The sequence below is a fragment of the Lonchura striata genome, chromosome 14 (assembly GCF_046129695.1).
Source record: "Lonchura striata isolate bLonStr1 chromosome 14, bLonStr1.mat, whole genome shotgun sequence".
In the NCBI taxonomy this organism is placed as follows: Eukaryota; Metazoa; Chordata; class Aves; order Passeriformes; family Estrildidae; genus Lonchura; species Lonchura striata.
Window position 1 is genome coordinate 12,581,637 of NC_134616.1, and position 19,231 is coordinate 12,600,867.

Sequence of the window (19,231 nt, forward strand, 5' to 3'; positions counted from 1 at the left end):
CAGACATGAAGAAACTGGAGGTCTGCTTGTGAACACCCCTGGCTCTTTGCTGTGCATGCAAGACTCTGAGGAGTACAGGCACAAAAGCAAGTGTCCCTTTGGACACACAGTGCAGGGTGAGCTCATGAGACAGTAAGCATGTGATTTGTCAGAAGGAGAAGTGGAAGCTGGGATCATTACAGGTGAATTTCCAAGCTTGACTTGACTAGGTCCAGTCTCCATTTCTGTCATACAGAGATTCTTCATGTGACTATGGGCAAACAACTTCATTGCTCGCTATCTCAGTTTCCCTCCAAAAGGAATTAAAGATTCTCCCAGAAAGCATGAGGGAAATTTCCTGAGGCAATGTGAGGGTTTACATCTGAAACATGCCTCTCCCTTGCCCTCTGTGGTCATGACCCTGCAGACCTGGGAGAGCTGCTTTCCTTGTTGCTCATCAGTGAGAAGTGGAAGGGCTTTTCCTGCTTCACTCCACATACTCCACATTGTCATGTTCTCCTCTCTGCACCTCTCCTCCAGGTCTGGCCACAGCTGGTTGCTTCTCAGAACAACACTAATGGAGTTGTAATGGTCCCCCAGGGCTTCTAACCTAGCCCAGCGGAGTGCAGCATGTCCCAGCTACATGCCCCATGATCTCGTGACTTGCCTCTTAAGTCCTGAAAAAACTCTGCTTGCAACAGCTCTGGACATTGCAGCACCTGGAGAATCCCTCAGTGCCCAGCTGGAAGCTGTGTGAAGAGAGCTCCGTGCTGGGACAAGTCAGCCCTATGTTTTGTCCTTACAAAAATAAGAGACCAGCTGAGGTAGTTTCCTGTGAGAATCTTGAGAATACCAAGTCCTGCTTGGTATTTTATTATGACAACTTCTACTGCAGGGAGAATGGTCCAGTTTCACTCCACATCCTCTCACACATCCCTGTCTTCACCCTGTTCCATCCGCATTATATGTCCTTCTCTGTCATTTGCATTGCAGATGTTCTTCATTCAAAATTTATCCATGATGAGAAAACCTTCCAAGTGCCTCCAAATACCATCTTCTCATGTCAGTCAACATTTCCCTTAAATTCTGTGGCATTCTGGTGTCTCTGTCACTAAAGATAATAGGAATCTAGGAAACGTACGCCTTTGAACATTTGGCCAGCCACACTTTTGCTGTAAGGAAAGAGGGATGGGTACAAAAGAGGCTCAGAGGCAGAGATGTTGCAGAGCACTGCACGTGTCTCTTCTGCGGAGACACTGCGTGTCAACAGTTAACTTCCCTTTGTTCCCATCCAAATGATTAAGCTTAGAAGCTTGCCTGGTGACATCACCAGAGTTTAAACATGCTGGATATGGTCCAGGGAGCCAAAGTTATTGCTGACCCCATGGTTACTGATCCACTCTGCAAGTAGCTGATGTCTGCTCTCACTTTATGAATTATTTAATGGGTTAAAGATTGGTCAGATCTTCTTTATGCAAATACAGCTATACATTGGGCAGGGGGATGTAAACATGCATTAACAAGGTTAAAGTCATATACTGTAACTACACTGTTTTCAGCTTGCAGCTTTATTGACTTAATCATGCCAGCACCGCAGCCAACAAATCATTAAATCCATTCCATTCTTCTGCTGGTTACCAACCACAAAAACAGAGGCAGGCAAACACGGAGCAAATCTGGGAGGGGGTGGGGAGGGCAGTGGGGTGCGGGGCTGAGGAGAACAGTGGGATCACTATGGAGTGACGCTGGCCTGTCACCGCCAGCACAAAGACGCCAAATCTGTCTTTATGGACTAAGTGGTTTCATGGTTTAAAGTGACACACTCATTTGTTCCTGTTTTGCAATGATTATAGAAAAGAAGAAGGGGGGAGTGGGGAGAGGCAATAAAAAGCCAAGCTGAGCTTCTTCACACTGTAACGGAGGGGTGTGTGTGTGTGTGTGTGTGTGTGTCTGTGTCAGTGTCTGTGTGTGTGTCTGTCGATGTGTGTTGTGCATCCTCACAGAGCCACAGACCTCAGCTGCAAACATCCCCCAGGCCAGGGCAGAGGAGATTTGGGTGCTTGTGGCACCCGAGGGGTCTCAGGCTCTGTGCTGCACTCACCGCTGAGCTGCCGCCAAACGCAGGCATGATTTAGAGTTCAGCATAAAAGCAAGGCGACATGGAGCATTAAATCAGTCCTTCCACTGCCCTCCAGGATCAGCTCTGACCACAGAGAGCCATGGGAGAAGTCTGCTCTCAGACTGAACTAACAACTTCACTTTCAGAAAAAGGCTTTCATCTTTGGCCTGGCACTTAACTGTAACTTTTCAGATCCCTTTTCAGGACCCTCAGAAGCTCCCTGGTTGAGCTTAGTGTGCAGAACACAGGTGGTCCACCACAGTCAGCAGATTAGTAAAACACTGTTTCTAGGTGGTTAGTTGAAGACATCCAGCTTTGGAAATGGAGCTGTCAGCTTATTAGGTTTGAACCTGTAAGATCTTTATTTGTCACTGTTGTTGTTCCTGTTCATTTTTTGATGGAAATCATATTTTCTATCACCAATGGCTTGGTGCTTCTGCTAGCAGAGCATCCTAGGCATATGTGTTACAAGCTCTTGGGAACCTTCAGACATCAGGATGTCTTGCTTCTTTTACTAATGCCTATTTGCCAGCTTTCCTCCAGTGCAAGAACATGAAATAAACTGTCTCTGTTTAGGGAAGACTCAGCTACACCAGGAGAGATTCTTGGCCCATTTCTATTTGTTATGAAAAGAAGAAATGGCCCACAAGCTCTCTTTGCTTCGCCTTCTGGGTACAAGCAGCTCAGAGCTCCCTGTGAGAATAACCCAGATTTTAGCATCCTGCCAGTGCAGGGTCTTGGCAGATACATTTGCACCTTGTCCTGACATACACCACTCCAGACCTTTTTGAACACTATCATTATCTAGTTTATAGTTGCTTTATTTAGACCCAAACAACTCTTCTTACAGTTTGAGTTCCAACCTTGCCTTTTTTTGTTTACTAGTCTCCAGATCCCTATCACCCAGAGACGGCTCCTGGCTCCATATACTGCAAATAAACATATCACTACTTGGTGCAAGAGTCAGCCAGAATTCCTCAGAATTCCAGCCTCCAAGGAAGAGCCTGTCCCCCTGCCTCTCACCCTCAGTGTGGAGGCAGTGGAGCACACCATCAAAGGTGCTTCTTTCCAGCCACCACACTGGAATAGCAGACATAAACGAAAATGATTTTTGAAAGTCAGAAAGTAAAAAGTCCGCTATTTAAGGTACCTGTGTGACTTTCAACTTAATTTATTTTTATGTATTGGATCACCACAGCTGCTGTTGCTTCCACAGAGTGGGAGTAAAGACACCTCCAGCAGGCAAGGGCCAAGCCTCAGTGTGTTTTCCAGGCTTCCCTCACTGCAGCCTGTCCATCACACCTTGGAGGTGCACATACTGATGAGCTGAAATGATTCTCTAGGTATCTTCTCCTCCACTGGCCACAGGAGAAGTCTAAATGATGGGAGCAGGAAGATGTATCCCAACCAGCCACAGAGGAAGATGGACATCGGTGAGCTCTAAATCCACAGCTCACGAGGCCCAAACCAGCGCTTAACCACACCACTCTTTGCCTTTCTCCTGGGGTTCAGCAGCCCCAGCTGGACCTCAACAGAACCAGCTGTGCTGCACTCGGGCAGCACTGCCTCCCCCGCTGAACCAGCCCCACAGCCGCCTCCAGCCTGACCCACCTCCCGTTCCTGCGTGCTCCAAGGCCCCGCTGGCCATGTGCGGGCTGCTGCCATGGACCCAGCCCGGGGAGAACCTCAGCACTGCCCTGTGCTCATCGGCGGAACGGGGAGCGCGGCGGAGCTCCCGGCTGCGGGCACTGGCGACAAGCCGCTTCAAAGGGAAGCGACAGCTGTGCTGATGTTCCAGGAGCAACACACCCAGCCAGGAGTAACACACCAGTTGGGCTATTTATAATCCCTGATTCTCCAGTCTTAAAATAGCACCGCTTTTATTTTTACATTTTTAGGCACACTGGTGTGTTTAAGCAACTCCATTCGCAGGCTCCGCATCAGACACTTCACAGGCAGTCTCGGCAATGACACTCGGGACTCTATGCCAACCCCCGGAAAGCAGAGGTGAATTTCCCTGTCCCCATCACCCCTATCTCCTTGGCAATTGTGACTAGGCCTATTTCCATGTATTTACATACAGCCTGCCTCTTCCAAAAGCACAAAGGAGGGGCCGTGCAGGTTGTCTCTGCAGACCCCCACCGAAAGCAAAGAGCAGAGGTGTTCAGGCTGCAGTCATGGCCACACTGCTGCTCTCATCAACAGGCACCACAAAGCCTCTGAAGGAGTTAATGGGTCCTATAAGAAAGCAATACTGTTTGATTGTGTTTTTATTAAAAAACAAAGGTCACTATACAGAACTAGCTAAACAAACCAGGGCTGCAGGTCTGAAAGAAGTGCTCCCTCCAGCTGCAGCACAGCCCCAGCTATTTGTTCTCTGCTCCCTGGTGCCACAGCGAACCTTGGTTGGCATTTCTTAATGACTGGAGCATCCATGTGCTCTTTGTAGAACAATTATAAAATATTCAGGGCAGGAGAAAAAAAATTCCTTGCACAGACTGCATAGGTGTCAAATGGTAAATCGTTAGGTGTTTTAATTGTAGAGTTATTTATACTCTGAACTTGTTATTAACATAGGGAAAAACAGAACCTATTGTTACCCATAATTAAAGGGATTATTATGGAACTGTAAAAGCATGGATAGCCCCAGCCAGACCACCTATTTTAGTAGTGGTGACTGTCATGGGGAGGAAGATTAAACAGAGGCCAAATCTTCAGCCAAAAAGTTCAGAGAGGTGGTCCCAACATGAGAACCCCAATTTCTTTACTCAGCCTCACCCCATCACCCCTCTGCTGCCTCTGGCCACAGGCCTGGGATTAAGCAGGGGAGCTCTGAGGAGAGGGTACTGCAAGGGTCCAAACCCATCCTTCCCTATCAGCAAAGCTTTTCTGACAAAGGGTGCACATAAAACACATCCTGGATTTGGCCTGGAGTTGCATAACTATCCTGTTAAACTTCAGGATTAACAGGTTATATTTTCATTTGCGAGATCATTATCTGCCCCAAGAAAGGTTTCCAATTTCACCAGCACTAATCAGGAGCCACAATGGATTTCCGGTTGCAGCAATGAGGCTCGAGAGCCTTTGTACCTTGTGGAGCCAGTTTCAATTCAAATCTAACTGGAAGAGCTATCATAGCTGCATGTTGAACAGATTAGGGGAAAAAAAGTCACTTTAACTTACTACTCTAATTTATTTCTAAATCCATTTCTTACAGACACAAATCTCTCTGAGCACTGAAGCATCTCCTAGCTACGCTCCCTTTCCAGGAATGACACCCTCAGTCTCCCCAGTGGCGCTGAGCAATGATTCCTATTACAGTTCTGGGCCTTAAAAGAAAAGTGTCAAAACTCTGCACTGGTGCCCACCTCAAGTTCTGGTTTAGGCTGTTAAGGAAGGATATCATCCAAAATAAGTGCCAAGCAGGTCCAGAATAAAGACATTAGTATGTCTGTGCCCCCAACAACAAAGAGCTGCGTGCCCTGTACTGGGCTGTGGGCTCAGCAGCATTTCCCACTGGAATGCTATCACCCAGACAGGGCATCCCAGCACAGGATGCACTGGCATAGGACAGTCAAGTACTACTGATGCCATATTTACACCTGGGAGGCCAAAGAGTCTCACAGGAGGTACTATCTTTGTGGACAGAGAGGTGAAAGGCTTACTGACAACTGGCTTTACCAGATAAGTAAATGAGACCTGGGTCTTCATGTTCTCTCACTGCCTCCACTCCCTGAACTGCATGAGTCAGTAGAACTGCAGGGAAAATATTCAGAAAATTCTACAAGTTCAGGAATTAAAGAGACATTTCCAAAACTTGCCTGTGGCACTCAATACCAGCTGAAAAATTGGGTTAGCCTGACATTGCTGCTGGAGGTGAACAGAGCTGGGAAGGCTGGCTGAGTAGCAGGCGAGCAGAGCCCCTCTCTGCAGAGCAGGTGAGCACAGTGCTGCCCACAGACTCACTGCTCCAGCATGGAAACACCTTTTAAATTTTTAAATCCGGGAGTGAGAGTAATTGAGAAAACAAACTTTGTTTCCTGTTTGGGATTATGAGATACATGCAAATCTGCAAGTCTGGCCTGAGCAGTTTTTGAGGGCTGAAGAACTCTGTGAGTTCTCCAAGTTCAAGAGCTTTGCCTGAATAGTCATGGCAGGACCATTTCAGTGTCGAGGCTCTTCTACCATCACCAAACCAGCCCCAGCTGATAGTCACATGGCTTGGCAGTAGGCTGGGAGAGCTCTGTGAAGGGAGCAGCAGCAAATCCCAAATGTCTTGTAAATCCTGCTGCAGGGAGTGCCAGATCACAGGGGGCTCGTTGGAAGGCTCTCCTGGTTTGTCTGCTCAGACAGGATGCCAGGTCCTGCTGGTGATGACAGCCTGCTGCCTCTCCTGATACGATGCTACCCAAGCCACCTGCCTGGTGCTGCCCTGCCCCTGTCCTAGCAGCTTTCAGAAACCAGGGCACCAACTAACCCAGGAAAAAAACAACAAACCACCAGGTTACACCAATTTTTTCCTTAATACTTTTCTTTTTGCTCCTATTTGCTGCTGGGCTTGAGGAAGGAGTATAAAGACTGATAAAAATGAGTCCACAAACCTCTGATACTCTACCCCCAAGTTGGGGAGGCTTCCAGGGGCTGGAGGAGGAGCTGCCTCCAGAGTCAGCTGGGAGGAGGGAGAGGAGGCAGGGGAGGGAGAAGGGGAAAAAATGAACAGCTGCAAAGCAATTAAGCCTGCCTCCATGCCGTACTGTCCAAAGCAGGAGGCAATCTAATTCAGCCTGGTGCCTCTCTTCCTTCAGCCGTCTGGTGCCTGCCTGGGATTCAGGAAAGGGGCTGTCTGACTGCCCACTTTGTCTGACGAGCCAAAGGGGCCCTTCCCAGCCACAATTTCCAAAGGAAAGAGATCTTGGCTGGTGGTGTCTCTTCTCTTCTGAGAAAAACATGAACTGAATGTAGTGGCAGCAGCTTTATAACCCTCTCCTGCCCTTCCTCAGCAAACAACCAAAGTGGAGCTGGAGCAAGAAAATGACCCCGCCGGCTCTCAGGCTCAGCACTTGTCTCCCAGCACAATGAATCAATTGGCGTCCCATCATTATTGTGGTAACTGTATCTTTCACAAGCAAGATTTTATACAGAGATAGAATAGGATGTTTTCTGCTCATTTCCTTCCTGTCATTCCAATCACGAACTACTGTTAAAAATACAATGCATTTAAAGGCTGTAACATTTGCAAGCATGTGTTCCAGTTTCCCAGCTGAACGGCTGGGCTTTTGTTTTGTGCCCAGTAAAGGTGTGGAGAAACAGTGATGGAGGGGAGCCTGTGGTGCAGCTGGGTTAGAAACGCACATGTACCGAAGGTCAACTCATTTTCACGTTCCTAATATCAGGGATTACTTTAATTCCTTATTCTGGCCAACTGTTTTGGTTTATAATCCACAGCACAGGACTCCTTCCAGCCTGTCTAAGGTGGTACTTGTTCTGCCATTTCTTCAGAAACTGGCAAAAAATGTTTTATTTGGAAAATGTTAGTGAGGCAATAAAAGCCTTTTAGTACCAGTCAGAGGAGCAAATAGGGACTGTTAGGAGAACAGAGTACAATTCAACTCTACTTTCAGTTATGTCTGACAGTAATCTAGGCAGCAAGTACATACCTTCCCCCTGGCTTGATCAAGAGAGAAATATGCAAAATATGTATTTTAAATGCAGCTAGACAGCATTTAATCTTATGAAATTTCTCAATACTATTATCGTAAGTATAAAAAAGAAGAAATCATAGAGAAAGCAAGATTTTAGCTCACCATTCTGATAAATTCTTATGAAGGATGAAGTTTGAGGATTATTATTTAGCTGTTTATAATCTAAAGCACAGTAACTTTATATATTGTATCAACATAGAATGGAGCAACACATTGAAAACAGGAGTTCCTTACTAACCTTATAACACATAAGGTCCCTCATGAAGGCCACAGTTCTTTCTAAAAATATAATTCACATATATATAGATATATGCTACCTATCTAGGAAAAAGCTCAGACTCTGGATTGGGCACAAAATAGATCGGTATATATCCCCCCTCAATGCCAACATTTTTTTCTTAAGAAAAAGTTCTTACTAAGTAGCAATTTTTAATTTCCTTACAGAAAAAAAAAAAAAAGTAAAATACAACATAAATAAATGTTGGGGATTTCAGTCCAAGTAGTAAATTATGAGAAAATACTGATATGTCTACCTTTTTCAGTTAAAGATTTACTCACATTTCAGGACCATCACATAGTCTGTGGTGACGTTATCAGCATTTCTCTGTTATTCTGACCTTAGGTGCTCTTAAACTATTATATACATAATATTCTCTGATAATAGAATGCTATTCACATTTCAGTAGCAATAATTCACCTTAATGAGATAAGAACTTACACATCAAATTACCTCAATTTGAGAGATATTAGCAGACTTTGGGTAACTGTAGAATCACAAATAATGACATCAAGAGTCTGACACTATTCCTGGAGAGCTTGTACTCCCAGTTACAACAGGAATTTGAGATGTGTAAGAATTGCAAAAGCAGATGTTAATCTGCAGCAAACACCGCAGGTATGGGCAGTCTGCATTTTTCCCTTAAGCAAACAAGAAAAACAAGACTATTAATGAGAGAAAACAGCACCAGTTTCTAACTGCATGTATAAATAGGCATTAACACCAACAATATTCCTGAAGTGACTCATTACAGCGTAAAGACAACTTTTACAAGAAACTTCACGTTGTTTACAGATTTCCCGTTTACATTTTGTTTTAATTCTCGCTTTCCCACTCGTTTCATGCGCCGCAACCTTAGCGAAGATCTTCAAGAGACGGAAACTCGATGCTTAAAACTCAAACCGGAATCGTGGAGATTTACTCCTTCGGTGAGCGGGCTGTGCCCTTTGGCTGCAGCCGTGTCCGCACAGCGGTGCGAGCACCGAGTTCCTCCCGGGACAAGCCGGGCCCGTGCCGGCCCGGGAGGGACCGGGCGGGCTCCGGCTCCGCGGCCGCCGAGAAAATACAGCAGGAGCAGCCCAATTCCAGCTCTAAATGAGCTCAGCGGGGAATCTAAACAGTCAAGTCAATTGCCAGAATCTGCACTTTTCAACCGCGTTCTGCTCCTTTGATCAGACTGAATTTTGAGCTACGGCGATTAATGGACTAATAGAGGAAGTCACAGGGCATCTCTGGGGAGGGGAGGGAAAGGAGAAACAAGTATCTCGTACTCATCGTGCAGCTATGCTGCTGAACACAATTCCACTAGAAGACTAAAATGCCACTGCAGAAAGTGTGCTGACTGAGCGGGAAAGGGGGTTGTACGAAACAAAAAAATAATGCTGATGTGATTGCTCATTCATTGCTTAAACACAGCCTTCGGAGCAACGGGGAGAGAAAACAAGACTGCCCGAGCACGAGTGTCCTGTAAACTACCCTTCAACCCAGTGCTGCAACTGCTTCTTCTTAATGCCACTGAGTAAAGGAAATATTAAATATATTTATTATGCAAAGAGAAACTGTCAGAAGCCCTGAGTAATTAAGCACTAAGAGAAATTGACTTGTTTATGACAAGGTTACATACTACTGATATTCCAGGGTAATATGTCCTCATCTTGCTGTAAAGGGAAGAAACACATTAACAACATTAGAAGTCTGCTAATCACAAAAGAGAGGAGGAAAGTGTTTTGTCAAGATTTTTTTTCCCCATTTCCTTTTTTTTATTGCTGTGCCTGAGAGGACGGGGCAGCTTCTCTTCCTTACAAGGGGCAAATTTTCCTTCTGCAATTGAGGAACAAGAGCACTTCAAATAACCCCTGGACTGATTAAAACATTAATTTATTTGAAGTTTGGCAAGTTTGTAAAATGCTGGTACTAACCCCTAGAGAGAAAAAAACCCCAGTACCAACAACAACAACACCACCATCACCAGAAAAGCCAAAAATAATTCAAATGTAAACCTGAGCTGAGGCAGGAACAAGTGCATCAAAGCTTCCAACTCCCTGTCTTTTTTTGCTGCAGCACTAATATAGCATTGCCAACGACTGCTGGGCCCCTTGCTGCATCCTTCTGCTCCACCTTTGGTCTTTCTTGAGCATACAAAGCCTAGATACATACATGATTCACTCTGCTCTCAGAAATAATCCTGCAGTCATCCTGGAATGACCTCCCACTGTGTAAATTTAGGTGTGTGTGTTTGAATCTTTACAAGATCAAGCTGTTAATGTAATGTCTTAGGCCAGGATATCTGGCTATTTTGGCTACATTAAAAGGGCTTACCCTCCTTGTGGGTCTCTCATCAATTCTGTAGTGGGGAAAAATAGCTCAGCACAGCTTGTGCATAACATGCATTCACATCTGTATCTGTCTGACACTGATCCAAAGAATTGCATTTTCATTAATTCAATGACAAATGTTAAATAATTCTGCTGGTTATACAGAGAATATTATTTATACTAAAGTAATGCGTTTACTACCTTTGTCCTTTAACATTCCTATATTCCAAGGATTAAACTGTAATACAGGATTACTTCTTGTTAATGGTAGTTAATGGTAGCTTTTCAGAATTTTGTACTGATAATGATGATATTTGCCTTTATATGTGCTATAAAAAATTTAACTTTAAAACATGTAATAGAGTGATTAGCCTTCAAAGCCCTAAGAAGAGCTGCTGCATTCAGATTGTGAATTTCTATCAATTATTAGTGCTGGCTGCTTGAAATATCCAAAGTGCTCAAGACAGAAATATTACACAGCCAACAGGGCAGACTGATAGGCTTCCTAAATGTACAGTTTTTGAAAACAGCTCATAATAGTGTTTGGCTTTCAAACCTTAATGTTAACAGCTTTGATGGGACTGCTTCTAATTCGTATTTAAGACCCATTACCTCTTCCTCTAAGCAATCTTCATGAAACATCATTTGTTCTGGGGGGATATTTGCCATCCAGTGCAGCTCTGTAATGGCCGTTAATTCACACCATTTTGCTTGCTCCTGTATTAATCAGCAAACTGTGAATCATCCCAGTGTTTCCAGCTCACAGATGCATGAGAGAATCGCCGAGGCCAGTTCAGTTTCTCTCCCCATTCAGTCCCACAGACAATATCAGTTCCTGTTTACAGACACGGCTTTGTTTTCCCCCACCCACACGCTGAAATTTCTCCAAAATGCCCAAAGGAAAAAAAAAAAAAAAAAAACAAACAAAAAAAAAACACCAAAAAAACCCAACAACCAAAAAACCCCACCGAGTTCATTTTACCAGGAAAGTTATTTCTAGGTATTGCATCTGAATCAAAACATGTTTGTACTTTGAGCTGGTGTGCAGTGCTCGCTGCAGCCGGGCAGGAAGGACGGAGGAGCAGGAGAGGAAGGCGAAGGGGCAGCTCCGGCCAGCCCGCCCTGCCGGAGCCAGGCACGGCACTGCCAGCATCCCCCGGACTCTCCTACACACTTGTTTGCCTTCGTTCTAGTTGTTAAATTGGACTTCGGTTCTGCGCAGTTTTTTGCCTTGTGAAGTACTGATATAATTTTAGACTATAATAAGATAATATTAGGTAGAAAGCACCCCTGGACTAAGGGTAGATGCCATGCTCTAACAGTATCACTGTGGAAAGTATTAAAAGTATTTATTAATTTAGGCATGAAATTTAAGGAAATAAGTAGGGCATGATTTTAGGGAAGTGAGAACATTTTCCAAAAGCCAGGCTGCTTTTAGTTCAACACAAGCTCCCCAAACTGTATTTTAGTAAGAAAGAGAGAGAAAATACAGACAACATACAACCCTACCTTCCAAAAACTTGGGGAAAATGGAATGAAGATGTTCTTATATTAATGGGAATTTACAGCACAGCTGAAATGAGCTGGGTGTACGATAGGGTCATGGAAACCATTTCCTCCTCGCTATTCCTCAGCACGCTGGGCCATGAACACACCTTTACAATGTAAGAATTATGGGTGTGCTGACTTGTAGGTGAGGATATACCTTACCCATCACTAAGCACTCTACAAGCTGTAATTTTTAAGAATGATACACTGAAGGAAGTTATGGCATTCATCCTGAAGCCAACCAGTGAGAAGTGCTTGGTCAAGCACTTAGAAGTTTGTCAAGTCCTTCCCTAGATTCCCAGGATGTTTAAAACTTCATTGTATTTAAGAGCACTATCTCTAAGTTGAGAGAATATGTGTGTTCAAAACCTTTTGCTAAACTGCTTTTAATTAAAGATTTCTGCATATGGATTTTTTTCTAATCTGTGATAATAAAGAAAGTAAATTGGGTTATGTGGGAGGAGAAAAAAAGGCAAGAAAATCTGCAGATGGGGCCTGATTCAGCATTTAGCTCAGAACACCTGTGAACTGCTACCAAGCTGTCTGGAAAAACTGAAAGGAACAGTCCACCCGGGCTGGCAGGGTCAGAGGGGTTTGGGTACAGCAGGTGAATCAGACATTTTTCAGCATGATAGTACCACTTTCCCTACACCTTTGGGAGAGGAGGTTCTCTCCCATCCTGCACTGAAGAGCAGAAGGAAGCAACTGTCTGTTGCTTGGAGCTGAAAACCACAGAAGCGAAGGGTTTTCAGGGCTCACACAGAATCCCTGTGCCATGGCTCCTCTGCTCACCCACGGCTCTGTGGCTGTCCCTGGACTGGAGCAGGGACACAGCTGTGCCACGCAGAGCTGGACACAGAGCCTGGACAGAGAGCCTGGAGAGAGGGCCTGGACACACAGCATGGACAGAGAGCCTGGACACACAGCATGGACACAGAGCCTGGACATAGAGCATGGACACAGAGCCTGGAGAGAGGGCCTGGACAGAGAGCCTGAACACAGAGCATGGACACAGAGCATGGACACAGAGCCTGGACACAGAGCATGGACACACAGCATGGACACAGAGCCTGGACAGAGAGCCTGGACACACAGCATGGACACACAGCATGGACACACAGCATGGACACAGAGCCTGGACAGAGAGCCTGGACACACAGCATGGACACAGAGCATGGACACAGAGCCTGGACAGAGAGCCTGGACACACAGCATGGACACAGAGCATGGACACAGAGCCTGGACAGAGAGCCTGGACACAGAGCATGGACACAGAGCCTGGAGAGAGGGCCTGGACAGAGAGCATGGACACAGAGCATGGACACACAGCATGGACACAGAGCCTGGACAGAGAGCCTGGACACACAGCATGGACACAGAGCATGGACACAGAGCCTGGACAGAGAGCCTGGACACAGAGCATGGACACAGAGCCTGGAGAGAGGGCCTGGACACACAGCATGGACACAGAGCATGGACACAGAGCCTGGACACAGAGCATGGACACAGAGCCTGGACACACAGCATGGACACACAGCCCCCATCCTGAAGCACCTGAAGGTTGCAAGCAGCCTGTCAGGCTGGAATGCAGCACCTTGCCCTACATTTCTCTGGGTAAGTCACATTTCCCCATACGTTCACAGCACATGGGCACTACACTTCCTCCTTCTCCACCCAGCCAATCCTACCTCAGCCCTGCAGGCATCACTTCTCTGTCCTGCACATAATGAAGAGAAAGACTTCCCTGAACGCCTCCAGTACCCCTCACTGGTGCTCACAGTACCTCCTGAGCCTCTTTTTTCTTTCCAATTGGATTTTAATTTGTCCAGTGTGAGATTCCCATAGAGTTGTCTGTGTCCTAAATGTCCAAGTGTTGGCTGAACATTTTACATTTTATTAAACAGGTCATAACCACGGGAAAGACCTGTCTGGATGAGGAAAATGCTGCAGCTTTGGTGTAGTGTCCACATTAATTTCAGATCCAAAAGGTGGGTGATGGTAAGAGTGGGGGAGGATGCTCCCCACATGGTGTTTAGAAGGATTTGGTCTGTTTATAAGCTTTTTCTCTGCAGATTGCTTCCCCTAATGATGTGCTGTGTGGTGTCCAAGAGTGCTATCAGCACAACAGAGAGCTAAACTGGAAGGAATTATGAGTGCATTAGGCAGAGCTGTTGGAAACACCAATGCCTGCAAACATCTTAAAATACAAGCCAAAGAAGTAGGAAGGTTAAGACATGGCTGCAAGGGCTCCACTACAACAGGGGAATGCTTTGAAATACCCAAAATGGAACACAAGAAGACAACACATGCAATTTATAAAAATACTGCAAAAGAGCAATGGGCTCAGAAGATCAGATGCGAATTAAGGTTTTTTATCTTGATTACTGCACTTCTGAAAATGCTGTATTACTGTTGATATGTTGAGGCCAAACACCCCATTTTGTTCTACAAGTTTATTTCTTACTTTCCAAAACCTATCTGACATTATTTATTCACAGGGAGGGAAGGAAAGAAGAAGAAGGGAATTGATAGCTGCAGTCAAGCTCCTCTCAGACTCCTGAGAAGAGAACGGAGAATCTCCAAGTTTGAAGAAAATATCAACTCGCTGGCAAATGCACAGATAAATATAAATTCAGAAATGACCATTCAAGAAGATGTTTTAACATCTGTGGAGATGTCAAACTCCAGGCTCAGCCTTACTGCTCTCTGTAATCCAGATTCATCACCAGCTTCCTTTATTCCCCCATTCAAAGGCACTTAATTAGCTGAAGGGCTTGTTGCTTTGCCTTCAAAAGCTCTTCAGGCCTCAAAGGCTTTGCTTTGGTATTGTGCTGCCACTGTCCTTTGAAATCAAATCTGGTTTTCTCTTCACAGCATTGGTAAAAGAAAAAAACATAGATTTTAAAAACTTGGTTCCCAAGGAGAAGAAAGAGAAGAGAGAGAAGAGAAGAGAAGAGAAGAGAAGAGAAGAGAAGAGAAGAGAAGAGAAGAGAAGAGAAGAGAAGAGAAGAGAAGAGAAGAGAAGAGAAGAGAAGAGAAGAGAAGAGAAGAGAAGAGACCAGTAGAACTTCATTCAAAGTGGCTTTAAAAATAAGTTTGACCCTGAAGAAAAAGGGTAGGGGATTGAAGCTGCAGGTGAAATCTGGCCAGTACTTTTGGTTTTATTAATAAAACATGATACTGTAATTGTTTTATGCATTAGTAAGATGCCTTGTGACATCTTGGAAATCCCAAATAAAACATTATTTTCCCTGTACTTGCAGGAGGACTGTACGTACTCAGATGATGCGGGTTGTGTTCTCTGCTTTTCCAAACTCTTCATCAACCTGCATCAGAGCTTATAAAGTGCTGCTGAGTCAGAACAGTCTTACCTAACAGTCACAGTGCACTGACTTTTCACAGGCAGAAATAACTTCCCATAATATATGGCACCCAGAAATCAGGCCACGGTATTATCATTTCTTCATATTAATAAAAGCTGTATTTTGTATTCCATTATAGTTATTTAACCTTTGACATCTAACCTCTGGGTCAGTTTGCTCTTTGTAACAGCACATTTCTTCTTCAGTTTTGTTGCTATATTTAGAAAACTTACACTCTGAAAGAAGATTTTTTAACTTTAAAAAAAAAAAAATTTAATCTAGCTCAGAAGTTTTGGTGTTTCTCTGCAACCTATAGTTTATTCTTCCAACTCAGATAATGTATTGCTGCTTTTACTACAGTCAAAGAAGTACTTTGCTTTTCAAAGGATATTTTAGTCCTCAGCATGTTCTTCACTATCCCATATGCAGTCCATATGTAGTAAAAATACAGCCACTTTTACTGCAAATAATATTAGTTTTCTCTCTGTCTCTTCCCTTGTCGTTTTTTCTCTATCAGTATTTTTGGCAATGGAGATGAAACAAATACACCCTTCACTGACAATCCAGTGTACAGCTCTCTGGATGTCAGCAGGAATGCAGAGAGCTCTAAGAATAGCACATTTGATTCCTAAGGTGCAAGTGAAGCTCAGAGACACAGCGTGTCCCTCCCAGACAATGGCTGTTTATCACCTACATCCCCCCAACAAAACAACCTTTTCAGCTGTGTTTTGGGTCTCAGCATTTCACACACAGAGCAGCCACTGGGTAATCCTGCCCTCCTCCCTGAGACTCCCAAGTTTTAACTCAGATCATCTTGGGCTTGGAAAAGAAATAGCCACCAAAGGGTTTATTGTATTCCAGCCTGAACTGTGAATATCACCGGCTGGTTTTCCTGCCCTCAGGGAGGAGGGGATCCCACAGGGGAGCCCTGTGTCTGCTCTTGCACTGGAGGGACTGACAGAACAGCTTTTCTGCAAGTGGGGCGTTGTATAAGCATTGCTGAAGGCAGAACTGGGCCCAGGGTATTGGACATTCCAGAACAGGAAATCTGCAAGTACAAACTCTATTTAGACATGAAAATCAGGGAGATGCCCAACTAGTCAACCTGCCTGGGCAAATGCAGCTTTTCATGTGCCCAGAAACAGCCGATAGAGTCAAGTGGTGAAGCCTTACCCCTGACAACAGCGTGTGATAGTTCTGGAGACCACCTTTGACTCTGGCATTTGCTACCATCTTTCTATTAGGATTTATGAGTCCAGACCTTTGAGTATAACTTCACTCACCAGCATCAGACCTACAGGAATAAAATGAAAACCTGCCCATAGCCAGAGAGCAGCGTTAGCCCCACCAGGCTTTGTGCTGCCACACAATGCAAACTGTCAGCGCCTCAATCAATTCCCGTCCATGCTCAACAATAAAGACACAGTGCTTCACATGGGGGAGATGAGTCCTAGCAGATTCAGCAGTTGTCCAGGCAAGACAGGATCTGGGACACAGACTGATTACACTTAAAAGACACATCACTAACTACAAAAATGGTAGAGCTGTGAGGCACCAGCAGTAACCCCGCTTTTGGAATGTGGAATGTTTGCTTTAATACACAGTGAAACAACAGCAAAATGCTCACTCTGGGTCTACGGCTGCTGCTCTGTTCCCCATGTTGCTGTGCCTGCTACAAGGATCAAATTTCATGGTTTATTGTTCTCCCTCCAACTGGCCACCATCCACATTCTTCTTCTGTACAAAGCTGCACCTCTTGCTCCAAAGAAGAGAGAACTATGCCTTCTTTTTATAAATTTTAGTCACATTTGCAAACACACACACGGAGTAAGGGGATGACTTTTAAGCACTAAACAACATTTCAGGGAATGCTGTTATTTTTCTTTGAGCAAATTTCTTTGAATGAGGTTAAGAAAGGGCCATTTTCACCAGAAATCTACTAATTTTTGAGATGCAGAAGTTGTCTCCCGCAGCTACTGAATCTTTAACATTGTTTCTTTTAATGAAACAACTGCTCTAAGCTTGAAAAGTCCTATTCATCACCTGCCTGAGGAGGGAAATTGGAACTTAAATTCTGCAAAGCTCAAATTCAGCTCTGGATACACTGCTGGAAATGAAAACCACTGGGGCTGCTTCACTCAAATGGAGTAAAACTGGTACAAAGCAGGTGGGATCCACAATTCAGTACTCTCTCAATTTAAATAAGAAATCTATTGCAGACGAATAACAGATCTCCATGCTAGATTCCATGAAACATAGTAATTATCTCAGACTCAAGGATTCCTACACAGAATAATTTTCCTATGTAATCTTTCTTTTAATTCAGCACTTGGGATCCATTGTCTTCTACAAGATTTGCAGTAAAGTTATCAAAACCTTATAAAATGCTCCACTCCTGAACATCCACCATCTTTCTTCAGCAGCTCAACAGACTGTAAAACTGGAGCACTGTCATCTGGTGTGTAATTATTGGTCTAAGTATTCCCTGTAAAATGAGGGAGGCACCCTAAGCTTACCTAACTAGTCTGAAAACGTAAAATGCTCATCACCTGTAATCATTGTCTTAGCTATCCTTGATCTTTACTGATAGCAGCAAGATTATAATAACTCTCTTTCTGACAGTAAGAATCAGCTGAAAATGCAGCACAGGCAGAGCACCAGGAAAGTTGCTTGAAGAAGGAATATTTCGGCCAATTAGACAGACTGACTTCAGGAATATTTTTTTTTTTTTTAATGTCTAATCAGTGATGCAAGGGGTTCAGAGGTATAAGACTAAAATGCAAAGCAGGGAAAACTGGGGCATATAAACCTCAGGAATCCAACAAGGACATTCCTACTTCACAGACTCAGTGGTGAAGCAAAAAAAAAAAACAACCTCAAAGGGTTTTGGACATATGATCAAAAGTGTTTGTGTCACTGTGGTTAGCAACTTATTAGTCCTTATGCAAGACACAGGAAAACACCATGAATATATTCTTCACCCACACCTGCCTCCAGAGTAAAACTTCTGGTGGGCAGTAATTCGTGGAACTGCTGCACTTCGCTCCCTTTCAATCGTGTGTCCACCTACAGGCCTGGATCCCAAGCCAGCAAGATTCTCTACTCTCTGTTTAACCTGGGTCCCACTGAACACAAGCCTGAAGCAACAAACTGCATGAGGCAACACACTGATGTGCTTGAAGCAACAAACTGCTCTAGGTCTTTGCTGAAGAAGGGGCCTTTCACTGGTAACCCTTTAAGGAGCACTAGATGTGCCCCTGTTACCTGTTCTACACCTGCAAAAGCAAAGTCAGTCACCAGTCCTCCCCAGCCTGCTTTAGGCTGCTGCATGCAGGGAGGGACAACGGAGGGAGCACGGCTTGGAAAAGAGTGAGCTGATCCTGGAGGGGCACAGTGCCAATGCACCTCACTGATTTACCACTCAGAAGCTGATATTTAGTAACTATGCCATATTTCTCATTGCTATCACAGGACATTATGAGATTTAGTTACACCAGCCTTACACCAAGACTCATGAAATCCTCCTCCTTAAGAACCACTTTGCAGGGAAGAAGGGCAAAGAAGACCTGGCTCTGGAGCGCATTTCACACTTCAGCTCTCAAGCAGATCCCAGCAGAATTTCAGTGATCAGTCTCTGCTTTGCTGGGAGAGAAGAGTCTCAGTCCTTCCCAAGCTGCTGATGGAGTGACTGTGTGTACAGCTAAGCAGCTTGGAGAGTCTGCTCACAAGGTGTTGGTTCAGCCTAACAAAGCCCTTGGACTGGTGGTGAGGTTCAGTGTTTCCAAGTATTCTTCCAAACAAAAAGAAGTTTATTCCTCACAGCCAGGCTGCTCTCAGACCAGTCCCTGAGCCCTTCCCTGCTCCAGGTCACTGTTCACAGCACATTCTCTGATCTGGGGTGGCAGCAGATTCACATCTCCCCCTGAGTC

General features: G+C 44.7%; 1 protein-coding gene across 4 annotated transcripts in view; it reads right to left on the reverse strand.

Moving 5' to 3' along the window:
- Positions 1–19,231, reverse strand: part of MAMLD1 (mastermind like domain containing 1) — a 249,775-nt gene that overhangs the window by 12,779 nt on the left and 217,765 nt on the right. The window lies entirely within an intron of this gene.